At 36.7% G+C, this 12,422-nt stretch overlaps 1 protein-coding gene across 1 annotated transcript in view; it reads right to left on the reverse strand.

The window, feature by feature from the left end:
• The window catches only part of PDE11A (phosphodiesterase 11A), a 429,725-nt gene that overhangs the window by 375,876 nt on the left and 41,427 nt on the right, over window positions 1–12,422 (reverse strand). The gene's annotated exons all lie outside the window — the stretch shown is intronic.

Genomic DNA, 12,422 nt, shown 5'->3' on the forward strand with positions numbered 1-12,422 from the left:
CTACAAGTATAAAAGTATAAAAAATTGTTATTTTCCCATTTGAAGTTTTCTAATATAAAAATATATTCTATGAAATAAAATTTCTAAAAATAAAATGCTATATAATAAAACACATTCAACTCTTTTATGTAAAAAAAGCCCAATGCAGTAAAATATTAAGATTTTATAAACCTAGATGGCTTATTCTTATCTAAAATTAAGAACTTTGTGGAGGATGACACAGAATTGAAATAGACCAGTTGGGAAATTTTGGTGGTCCAGGTAAGGTATGAGGATAGTCTGGGTTTAAGAAAAAGGCAATGAGGGTAAAGAGAAGTAGACAAATATGTTGGAAGTTGAGTCTGTAGTACTTCCTGATGAATTGGTTGGGAGGGGAGAATAGACAAAAGACAATGAGCCTCAGATTTTAACTTGAGAAACCGTGGACGGAAGTATCATTTACTGGAATGGGGGAGATTGAGATAAAGGTGAAAGTCTACATATGAAGAGAGTAGAAGGTTGACAAATCAATTTATTAAACAAGGTGAAGTGCATCTTTGACCAAAATCAGTGGTTGTTCCCCCTGACTGCATCTGAAAATTAACTTGAGAAAGTCATCACAAATGGAATCAATCATTACTAGGCATTGGTATTTTTTTAAATGCTCCTCTGTTATCCTCATATGAGAACCACTGTCCTAAATGATAAAGACTTTAGTCATTAGTGAGAGCAATAAAACCTATTGATGGGAAATGCCTTAAAATGGGGAGGAACAAGAAGAGCGGTATGTATTCTGATGGTTGCATATCAATGGTGTTGGCCATGATGGAATGGACTGAAAATCCACTCTGGAGTAGGAACAGCCTGTTTGCCCTTACCTTTGTGATAATCTGCATCTCTGGAGAAGGGTCTCTTACCGACCAAAACTCAACTCTGAGTCTGAGTAGACCAACTACCAAGGCTATGGAGTAGGTTGCTACCCCATTGCTAAAGCATCCAAAGTCACATGAGAACAATAGACACTGGGATGCTTTAGCATGACAAAGAGTCACAAAAATGGTCTAAACTCTCCCCACCATCTCCTCACCTCTCTAAATCCACCTGATAAACTGATAACTTAAAGAGAAAATGTGGCCTGGAGCGGTGCTTCATGCCTGTAATGCCAGCACTTTGGGAGGCCAAGGTGGGTGGATCACTTAAGGCCAGGAGTTCAAGACCAGCCTGGTCAACATGGTGAAACCCCATCTCTACTAAAAATACAAAAATTAGCCAGGTGTGGTGGTAGGTGCCTGTAATCCCAGCTACTCCTACTCGGGAGGCTGAGTCAGGAAAATCGATTGAACCCGAGAGGCAGAGGTTGCAGGGAGCCAAGATTGCGCCACTGCACTCCAGACTGGGCGACAGAGCAAGACTCTGTCTCAAAAACAAAAAGGAGAAAATGTAATTGTATTAATACATGTGGTAAGTATTAATCTTTTAATTTAAAATAAAAGCTAGGAAGAAAGATTTTTTCTATTAAGTCTTTGTTTTTTTGTTTTTTTGTCTTGTGTGTGTGTGTGTGTGTTTGAGATGGAGTTTCCCTCTTTTTGCCCAGGCTGGAGTGCAATGGTGCAATCTCTGTTCACTGCAACCACCACCTCCCAGGTTCAAGTAATTTTCCTACCTCAGCTTCCTGAGTAGCTGGGATTACAGGCATGTGCCACCACACCAAGCTAATTTTGTGTTTTTAGTAGAGATGGGGGTTTCACCATGTTGGCCAGGCTGGTCTCGAACTCCTGACCTCAAGTGATCCACCTGCCTCGGCCTCCCAAAGTGCTGGGATTACAGGCATGAGCCACCGCACCCAGCCTCCATTAAGTCTTAATGGTTTTAAAAAATAATGCATCTTAGGACATGCTTTGTCTGTGTCTTCATTACACTACTTATAAGATAATTCTCACAAATTAACTCAAAACTTGATAAAATCAAATTAATCTAATCTAATGGGAGATCAGAATCACTGATACAATTATGCACTTTCTTAATATATACATAAATCTGTAGATTAATCTTCCAATTAAAAACAATCAAGAAAGCCGAGTCCCAAATTGAGGCACAAATTAATTATAGTAGATGAAGAAAATTAGGAAAATAATTAGATAAAGGAACATGTTACTCTGATATTATAGAAGGAACAAAAGTTTAATAATAGATGAAATTAAAAAATAGATTTAACTAGCCAAGTAATCACCACAAATGAGTATAATAGTAGAGGAAACACAGAGCATTATGGAACACAACAGCAGGGTGCCACAACTAGTCTAAGGTCAGACAATATCTCCCAAAGAAAGTGAAGTCTTTAAGGTGATACCCACAGGATCAATAGGAATTATCCAGAAAAAAAGGAGAGAAGCATTAGGGAGAGGTGGAGGAGAGTGTCCCAGAAAGAGGGAATAGTATCTCTAAAGTCCAGAGGCAATAAACGCTGGTTAATTTGAGGAATAGAAAGAAGTTGAAGATGGCTCTTGTGGAAAGTGTCAGACATGGGGTAGGAAAGACAGCTGGAGGCTGATGAGAGGGTGCCTAGTAACTAGGTGTAGAATTGTAAATTTATCATAGAGGAAGCGAGGGGTCACTAGAGAGTTTTAAGAAGGTGAGTGGGAGTGATATGACTGAGTCTTCATTTTAGAAAGACTGCTGTGGCTACATATAAAGAATGGATTGGAAGCAAGAGGTCCAGGTGAGAGATGAACCATCTCTGGGCTGGGATGGTGGTTAGTGGTAGTAGGAGTGGTAGAAAATGGACTGAGTTGAGAGATATTTAGGAGGTAGAATGAATAGAACTGATTCTATGCTGATTAATTTGGAAGGCTGTGAAAGTTAGAGAAGTAAAAATGACTCCATATTTCTGGTGCAGATGTCTGGGTGGGTAGTGGGATGATTCACTGAGTGAGGAACGCAGTAAGGAACAGATTCTGGGGAATATGAGTTTCGTTGTGGACATTTCAAGGTTTAGTTGCCTGTGGGTCATCCACATGGTACAGATGCTCAAAAAGAAGTTTGATAGATTTAGATATAGATACAGACATAGACGATTTTTTTTTAATTTCAGGAAAAGGACTTGAAATGGAAAGTAAAAATTGTCTAGGTAAGGATGGGAATTTTGCCTAACAGCTTTTAAGCCCAGGATCTTCAGAAGGTCATCACAATCACCAGCAGAGCTTCACAGAAGGCCAGGTAAGGAGGAAACAGGACTAGTAAGAAGGCAAAAAATGTGCTTGTTTCTGAAAATGGAAACTTGAATAGGAAACTAACAAATGCCTCAAGGATTATAATGAAATATCATATGGAGAATGGTGCCCAATTTGAAAGTGTTACTCATCTCCCTTGGGACAAAAGAACAAGAAATGATCTACAACAGGAGAGATTTCTAATAAATTAAGGTAAAGTAAAGTTGTTAAAATCTGGAATGAGCTGTTATAATTGTGGTAGACTCTTACCGCTTTGAGTATTTTTATGTCATAATATTTTTTCTATCTCAGATATTTTAAGTACAACTGCTCTTGAGAAGTGCAGAAATCTTTTCCATGCCTTTTATGCAGATCTGTCTTTTGTATATAACACGCAGCCATGATTTTTAACCTTTAAAAAGACAAAGTCACAAGGCCAAAAGCAATTTTTACTTCTCAGTGAAGGAACTGAACTGTGCCTCCTTCATAGAGAACAGTAATTGGATACATTTCTGACCCAGGATCTTGCACTTGCAAACCCATCTGCAAGTTTCTGAGTTGAATGTGGTGCCATGAAGCACACCCAGAAAAAGGATTCCCACCTTCAAGATCCACAAAGGCTGTAAAAAGCAACCTCTGAACTCAGCTTTCATGTCTTTGAGAAAGAATTATATTTAATATGCTCAAGAACCCCAGCCAGCCCCAAAAAAACATACTTTAGAAGTACGAAAGAAGCCTCGAAGCAAAACAAATCCATCTTCTCTTTCTACTTTCTCAGAGAAATCACTGGAGGCTCCCTAAGGCAAGATTCAGAGTTGAGAATCTTATCCAGGTCCCACATTCATGGCAAAGATGGGTTGCCTAAGATCTCTTTTATTCCCTCTGTATTTAAGGACTCTATCCCCAATACTTTATAGTAAAATTTTCCAGTACTCATGATTAAGCCAAGAACTAATCTTGACCAACGTTTAATCTACAAGGGTGATTTTTAAAAACCAGAATCTTGAATCTACCTTAGGTCCTTCATAGCCAAAATGCTCAAACTGTTCAAGTCTAAGAGTGTCCACATGATGTAATTATGTTTCCTGAACATACTTATGAGGAAATATGTAATGACAAAAGCCCCTATTAATTCCATAACACTTTCAAATGACCTTGTCTTTGAGTTACAAAATATAGCTCAAAAATTATAAAGTTATAATTGTAAATTGTGGAGATTACAGAGAAAAATTATAAAGAAATTAGAGAGAAAAGGTGAAATAAGATATGCATGTATATAAGGTATTCTTCGGCCTACAGACACTTAGACATACATAGGAATAGAACAGAGCTTGGCAGTCCTTGTTAATACTGGAATCACCTGGGACCTTTAGGAAAGTACTGATGTTTTAGCCCCACCCCAACCAATTAAATCACAATTGGTAGGGGGAGGGGCCCTGGAGGGGATCTGACTTCTGGCTGTTTGTCAGGGTAGGGTTAAGAACCACTGAATTAGAGGGTCACTTAATAAATCCAAGGCCTCATCGGGCATTCACGCCTGTAATCCCAGCACTTTGGGAGGCTGAGGTGGGTGAATCACCTGAGGTCAGGAGTTTGAGACCAGCCCAGCTAACAAGCTGAAACCCCATCTCTACTAAAAATACAAAAATTAGCCGGGCATAGTGGTGCACACCTGTAATCCCAGCTACTCGGGAGGCCGAGGCAGGAGAATTGCTTGGGCCCGGGAGGCAGAGGTTGCAGTGAGCTGAGATTGTGCCACTACTCTCCAGCCTGGGCAACAGAGCAAGATTCCATCTTAAAAAATAAAAATAAAAAATAAAAATCCAAGGCCTCTGGGGTCTGAAGACAACAGGTTATAAACCATGCTTTAGAGATTTAGCTTTTGTTTTATTTTGTCTTTTCCATACACTTTCCCTGACGGCTTCATGAACTAGGCCTGCATACCTTTTTCAACATCATATTAGCCCATTGCCCACCAAAAGATTCAGAGAAAAAGTTCAGTCTCATATTTCATCTACATCCTGTTTCAAATGCCTTATGGAGTTGTAATGTAGAGAAGCTAATGGAAATAAAAAAACATAAAATGAATAATCCATTGAAACACAAACCAATAGATTGCCAAACTTTCTGAAGCTCAAAAAATTGCTTTTATTGCTATATCAATTAGTAATACTCATTTAATTCCAATTCATAAAATCATCTCCTTACACTTATGACTTATCAGTAGACATCACTTATTTTCCAGAAAATGCTTGGAAGGCAAAGCTTTCGAAAATTGATTAGTCTTTAATGACTTGAAATCGATTATTCTTACTTTCTTCATAGAAAGAAGAACTAATTGTTCTGAATTGATGGAAGACTTGAGATTACACTGCATAAAAACAAAGACACAGCATGTGGCAACTACATAGCTCATTCTTTAGGCCTCCTAATTTGATATTTGCTGAGAAAAAGTGAAAAATTATCATTGTTGTTCTTAACATGTATTTGCAGAATTTCATTGCTGTACGGTAAACAAAAAAGAATCTCCAAATTCTTTCCTAAAGAGTTCTAAATAGTACAAAAGATTACCAAAAATTGTTTTTGAAGCTTCACTCTTTTATGGACCTGAAGTGGTGTAGTTGGAAGTGGAGTATTTTGTACATTCACATAGGTAAGCTCTACTTGCTAAATGTTTAAAGGGCATACCTTTATTTAAGTCTTTCAAATAGAATTGGTGGTTGATAGACACCATCAAATAATTTGATATGAAGTTTCAAAACAGTTATTGTGATTACCATGTTGTTTGGGGCATTATCCCTTTTTTTAGTCACGTTGCTAAAGTAAACGTTGTTTGCTGATCTTATTTCCCTCTGTTCTTCCTTTCTTAGTTGGCACTTTTCTTTGGTCCTGTCTTATCATCATGATTATTATTATTTCTCTTTATTACAATAAATACAAATACAAATCTCAAGGCAAAATACACAGGAAAATGAAGACCCACACCACACTTGAAACCAAAGCGCAACTGACGTAGTAAAAAAGAAAATGATGAATTCTTAAACTGCTTTAATAGACAGCCCAGATATCTATTACCGTAAGTCTGCAAATATATTGTACCTAGAGTTAAAATGCAACCTCATGCTCTATAAGCTTTATTGCGTATAATGAAAATGTCTAAGAAAAGGCCAGTACCTGAAGAAAGAGCTATGGGAAGGGTCAGCTAACCAGAAGGCACCTTTTTTTCTGACACAGTGAGACCATCTAAGAACTGCAATGAATCAGGGAAATGAGGCTCTAAGGTAAAACCAGGAAGGCCAGGCAGTCTGCAAATAAGGGGAAGGGAACTATCAGCATGAAGCTGTGATTCAGACACCAGACAAACAGTCAGAAAGTAGAGAATACAGGGCAAGCCAAGGTCAAGACAGTGATGCATGAAAAGCCAGGTCCAGGTCAGAAGAACAGATCTAACAGTGAGACATTGGAGACTTAGTCTCACCCATTCATCAGAACCTAACACAGACTACCTCTAACAGAGAGCTTTGGAATTCTTCCCACTGAAGACAACTGAGACAACCCGAAAAGTGGCCCAAAAATGTAACTGATATGTAGGCAGCTATCTCAATCACATGCTGATCCTTCCCACATTTATGGCAAATACCATAATTTATAGAGTCATAGTGATATGTTATATTTTAATTACATAATTTGTTTAGGTTTTATTGTTAATATGCAAAGGTTACAATTCCTCTTTGACAAAAGTTTAATGTTAAAAAGTAATTTTTGACCGGGCGCTGTGGCCAACACCTCTAATCCCAGCACTTTGGGAGGCCAAGGTGGGTGGATCACTTGAGGTCAGGAGTCAAGACCAGCCTGGCCAACATGGTGAAACCCCGTCTTTACTAACAATACAAAAATTAGCTGGGCATGATGGTAGGAACCCGTATCCCAGCTACTCAGGAGGCTGAGGCAGGAGAATCACTTGAACCCAGGAGGCAGAGGTTGCAGTGAGCCGAGATTGCGCCACTGCACTCCAGCTTGTGCAACAGAGCGAGACTCTGTCTCAAAAAAAAAAAAAGAAAAGAAAAAGTAATTTTTTTAAATCTGCTTTTTAAAGTTTTTTAGGTTTTGAAATGTTTTAAAAACACATTTTTAAATAAAATGTCTATAGAAATAAGTGTATTTAGTTAATCAAAAGAGTATTATTTCAAATCAGTCAGAAAATTATGGATTATTCAACTAGTTACATATTTGGGAAAAATAAGTTAGACCCCTATCTCACATCAGACATCAAAATTAATTTCAAGCGGAATAAAGACTTAAATGTACTCATCTCTTAATAAATTGCAAAAGTAAAACAAAAAATTTACTCAAACCCTGCCAAGACATATTTCCTATTTTAACATGAAATACTATAGTATTAATCATTTAAGATGCCAATATCTAGCTTTATTGAAACGACCAGTGAAATGTCTACTTTTATACATTGCTAATGAGAATATAAATTAGTGCAATAAATATGGAGGGCAATTTGGCAAGAAGTAACAAAAGTCTTTTAAAAATTTTTATGCTCTTTAATAATTTCATTTCTAGGAATTTATGATAAGGAAAAATTGAAAAATATCTACATATTCAAGAGGAAATGGATTATATTATGATATAGACACGATACCACTAAAAAAAGCATTAGAATTTATTTTACATGTTATAAGTGGTTTTATTATGACATGAGAAAGTTACATGAAGAAAAGTGGTTTAGAAATCAGTAAAATTAGCATAATTTCCTAAGGGTGATGAAATTACCATCTAAGACAGCACAATAGTTTCAAAAGTGCCCTCCAACAACATAGAAGTCATTATGCTACTGAATTGTCAGTAAAATAGATAGGCAACATACACCAGATGACAGCCGTCAAGCTGGAGGTGGGTCGATATTCATAAATAATTTATCTCTATGAAAAACCATAGCATCCTATACTTTCAGCAAGATATAAGCGAGTCCAAGCTAGCAATCCAAATGGGCCCGGCTGTTTTTTTAAAGCCACTACCATCCTAGCTAAAAAATCTCTTATCATAAAAGGTCCAATTGACCTGCTACCCAGAATGCCAAAGGAACTTGGTGGTATTGCCTGAAAATCACAAAGAACAAAGAACAGAAGACTGTCAAGATACTATAATTGGGCAATGTTCTGATATGTGAAATGGATGGATTTTTCAACTCTCTCAGATTCTGACCTTCTCCACATTTAATGTGAAATATCACAACCTCTTATGTGGCATAGCATATATAATATTGGAAAACATCCTGATTTTCCAAAAGAATGAATACTATCAACTAAAAAAAACAAACTATTAAACCAGTAAATATAAGTTTGTAAAAGATTGCTGTGAACAAGTCCTCCAGCCACAGCAGTGTGTTCCACCACTGAAAGCCCAGGTTAGAAAAAATCAGGCATCTTCTACTGGGAAAAGGACTTGGAAGCAGCTTAACACTACTTCCCACCAACCTTCCAGGTGGATCCCTGGAGCTGGTTGGTTCCATACACATTCCCTTCCCCACTATAAGTCCCTGCATCCCTGAAGCCTTCCTTCTCCATTCCCAGGCCAGGCTCTCTATTTCCTTGGTGTTCACCCTCGCTTCAGCTACAAATAAGCAAAGTGCCGAGAGTACCTGGACTCCTTGCAGAAGTTATATAGTCACATGTTCCATCAAAAAAAAAAAAAAAAATGGGGACATGAATCTCTTGCCCTATAATATGAGAGTAGGCGTGACATACCAAACTGAAGGTGTCAACCTGTGGGGGGAAGTCATTCAGAGGATGGATCCCATCAGCAGGAATCATTTGTAAATAATCTGGATAAATACAAGCGTGCCTTTTCCTTAAATAAAGCACCAAAGTGCTTTCACATAAATGTTTGTGAGTAGGAGCCCTCTAGCCAGACACACTGGAGAAATGAGTCGGCATGTTTATTGGCACTCTCACCTAAGCTATTCCACCTTGGATAGAGTTGATTAGCTCCTCTTAGAACTGTTCTCTTGTCTGCTGCCTTGTAACATGTCATTTTCTTAGCCAGCTAGCAAAATGCTGCAGTGTTTGTTTTATGAACTAATTCAAGCACCTGGAATAGCCAGCTAATTAGACCATTCATATTTTTCAGGTTTGGGTTTTGCCGGGCTAGAAAGATCTGATATATCGGCTAGCATTTACTCTCATGCAAATAACAGGGCCAGGAACCATTCTATAAATCTCAATTCATTTCTGAGGTGTTCCAGTAAAATGAGCAATCAATTTAACCGACTAGAATTCTTCACTTTAGGATCTGCATAGTACGGAACAACAGAAGCAGTAGAAATTGCAACAAGCCCTAGGCTACCAAAGTCTATAAGACTCCTAGATACTCCTTCAGATGGCGTTTCAAAAACAAATAGAAAAATTTCATAGCTTCCAAGTCCCTCTGCCTTACTTAAGAAAGGTTATCTTATAGGCATCATTGGATATTGTCTTCCCCACCATAAGCCACCCATCAGCATGCTCACGTACATCTGATACATCTAGCTACACTGCACCCAACAACAAGAGATTTCATATAATTAGTTCCATGATTGACATGAAAAGTTTATGAATATTCGCCAAAAGCTAAGTCATCAGGTTAGCCAGTTTGAAATCACCATGTCAAATAACTGATATCATGCAGAAAATATAATTTAACTCCAATGCACTTTAGTTAGGAATAATAATAAAAAGATAACTAGTGAAATCAAATATTTAAACATTTAGAATACATTTCTGAATTACTCATCAATCAAAAAATTAAAATAGAAGTTAGAAAATACTTAGAAAATACTAAGAAAAATAATGTCTAAATATAAAAATACCAGGATGATTACACATCATATATCAAAACCGTGGTCCACAGTTAAAGAGTTCTTAAAGGTTCTGTTGTAAATGCTTACCTCAGGAAAAAAAAAAAATGTTCAACTTAATAATCATCCAACCATAAGGAGTTAGGGGAAAAGAACAGCAAAATAAATTCAAGAAAATGGAAAAAATAATACAAATAAGAGCAAAAGTTAATGAAAATGGCAGGAAATATATATTGAAGACAATTGAAGACAATTCAATATATATTGAAGACAATTGGTTTAAATGTTTTTCCCCCTCAAAACTCATGTTAAAATTTAATTGCCATTGTGATGATATTAGGAAGTGGGACCTTTAAGAAGTGTTTAGGTCATGAGGGCTCTGCCCTCATGAATACACTCATACCATTATCACTTGAGTGGGTTCATTATTGCAGAAGTGGGTCTGCCTCTCCCCAGCACTCTTTGCCCTTTCACCATATGATGCCTTCCACCATGTTATGCCACAGCAAGAAGGCCCTCACCAGATGCAGACACCTTGATCTTGGACTCCCTGGCTTTCAGAACTGTGCACTAATAAATTTCTGTTTGTTATAAATTACCCAGTCTATGGTATTCTGTTATAGCAGCACAAAACTGACTAAGACAAAAATTAACAAAGTTCAAAAGAAGAATAACATATGAAAATCTCTAGAAAGAATAATCAGGAGAGAAAAAAAAGAGAGAGGCCTTATATTTTAAAAAATCAGGAATAAAATGGGGCTAAAACCACAGTTGCTACAAAGATTAAACAAATATAATGGTGTTATGAACAACTTTGTGCCAATAAATTTGAAAAGTTAGATGAAATAAATAGATAAAAACTTATCCAAAAAATCTTTCAAAAAACTAGAGAACATAAAGAGTCCTATAAGCTTTAAATAAATTGAATCAGTACTTTAAAATATTCCCATTAAACATACACACACATCCTCAGATCCAGATAGATTTCTAGGAAATTATACCAAACATCACGGCATTGGGCAATTCTAATTTATTACAAACTATTCCATCTAATGGAAAAAGAAAGACCATTCTCCCAGTTCATTTGTGATATAACTTTGCTTTCAAAATCAGACAAGAGTATTCTAAGAAAAAAAAAAAAGGCTGGGCATAGTGGCTCACACCTGTAATCCCAACAACTTGGGAGGCCAACACAGAAAGATTGCTTGAGCCCTGGAGTTTGAGACTAGAGTGGGCAACATTGTGGAACACTGTCTCTATAAAAAAATTTTAAAAATTAGCCAGGCATGGTGGCATGTGCCTGTAGTCCCAGCTACTTGGGAGGCTGAGGTGCAAGGATCACCTGAGCCCAGGAGGTTGAGGCTGCAGTGAATCTTGTGATTGTGTCACTGCACACCAGCCTGGGTGACAAAAAGAAGAAAATATAAAAATATAGGCCAGTCTTGCTTATGAATGGATATAGATGCAAAAACCCTAAAAACCAAAATTTTTGTGAAACAAATCAGACAATACATAAAAAAAGATAACTTTTTATGACCAAGTTGATGTTTCCTAGGAATGCAAGATTGGTTTAATATGAGATCAATTAAAGTAATTCACCACATTAACAGTGTAAGGTAAAAAAATTCATATCTTTATAAAGGCAGAAAAAGTTAATAAAACTCTGCATTCTCTTATTATTTTAAAAATAATAGCAACAACCTCCTTAGCAACCTGGGAATAGAAGGGAACTTTCTTAACCCAATAAAGGGGATCTCAAAAAACCCATAGAAACCTCATACCTAATGATTAAACTGAAAGCATTCTCTATAAGCTCAGTTTCAAGACAAAGAGACCTGTTATAATCAGTCTTGTTCTACATGATACTGGAGGTTCTTGCACAGAAGGAGCTAAGAAAAAGAAATAAAAGGTAAAGGATTGTAAAGAAAGAAAACCGTCATTATTTGCAGATGATATGATTGCTTACACAGAAAATCTTAAACAAGCTACAGATAAAAATTTAAATAAGAGTTGTTGGATTCCAAATTGATACACAAAAGTAAATTGCATTTCTAGATAAACACAAGAATTGACTAAAAATATAATTTTTTAAATATACTGTTTAAAATATCAATAAACATTTTTAAATACCTAGGATACAATATAGCAAAGAATGTGTAAGACTTTTATAGTGAAAACTAAAAAAAAGTCTTAAAAGACATTAAAGAAGATTAAATTGGAAAAAAATATATATCATATTATTGGGTAGGAAGACTGACTCTCATACATCAGTAATTCCCCCTAAACTGACCTATAACTTCAGTGCAATTCCAGTTGAAATCCTACCAGAGTGTGCATGTGTGTGTATGTGTGAAACTCAACAGGCTGATTATAAAACTGACATGAAAGAA

The sequence above is a fragment of the Pan troglodytes genome, chromosome 13 (assembly GCF_028858775.2).
Source record: "Pan troglodytes isolate AG18354 chromosome 13, NHGRI_mPanTro3-v2.0_pri, whole genome shotgun sequence".
Lineage (NCBI taxonomy): Eukaryota > Metazoa > Chordata > Mammalia > Primates > Hominidae > Pan > Pan troglodytes.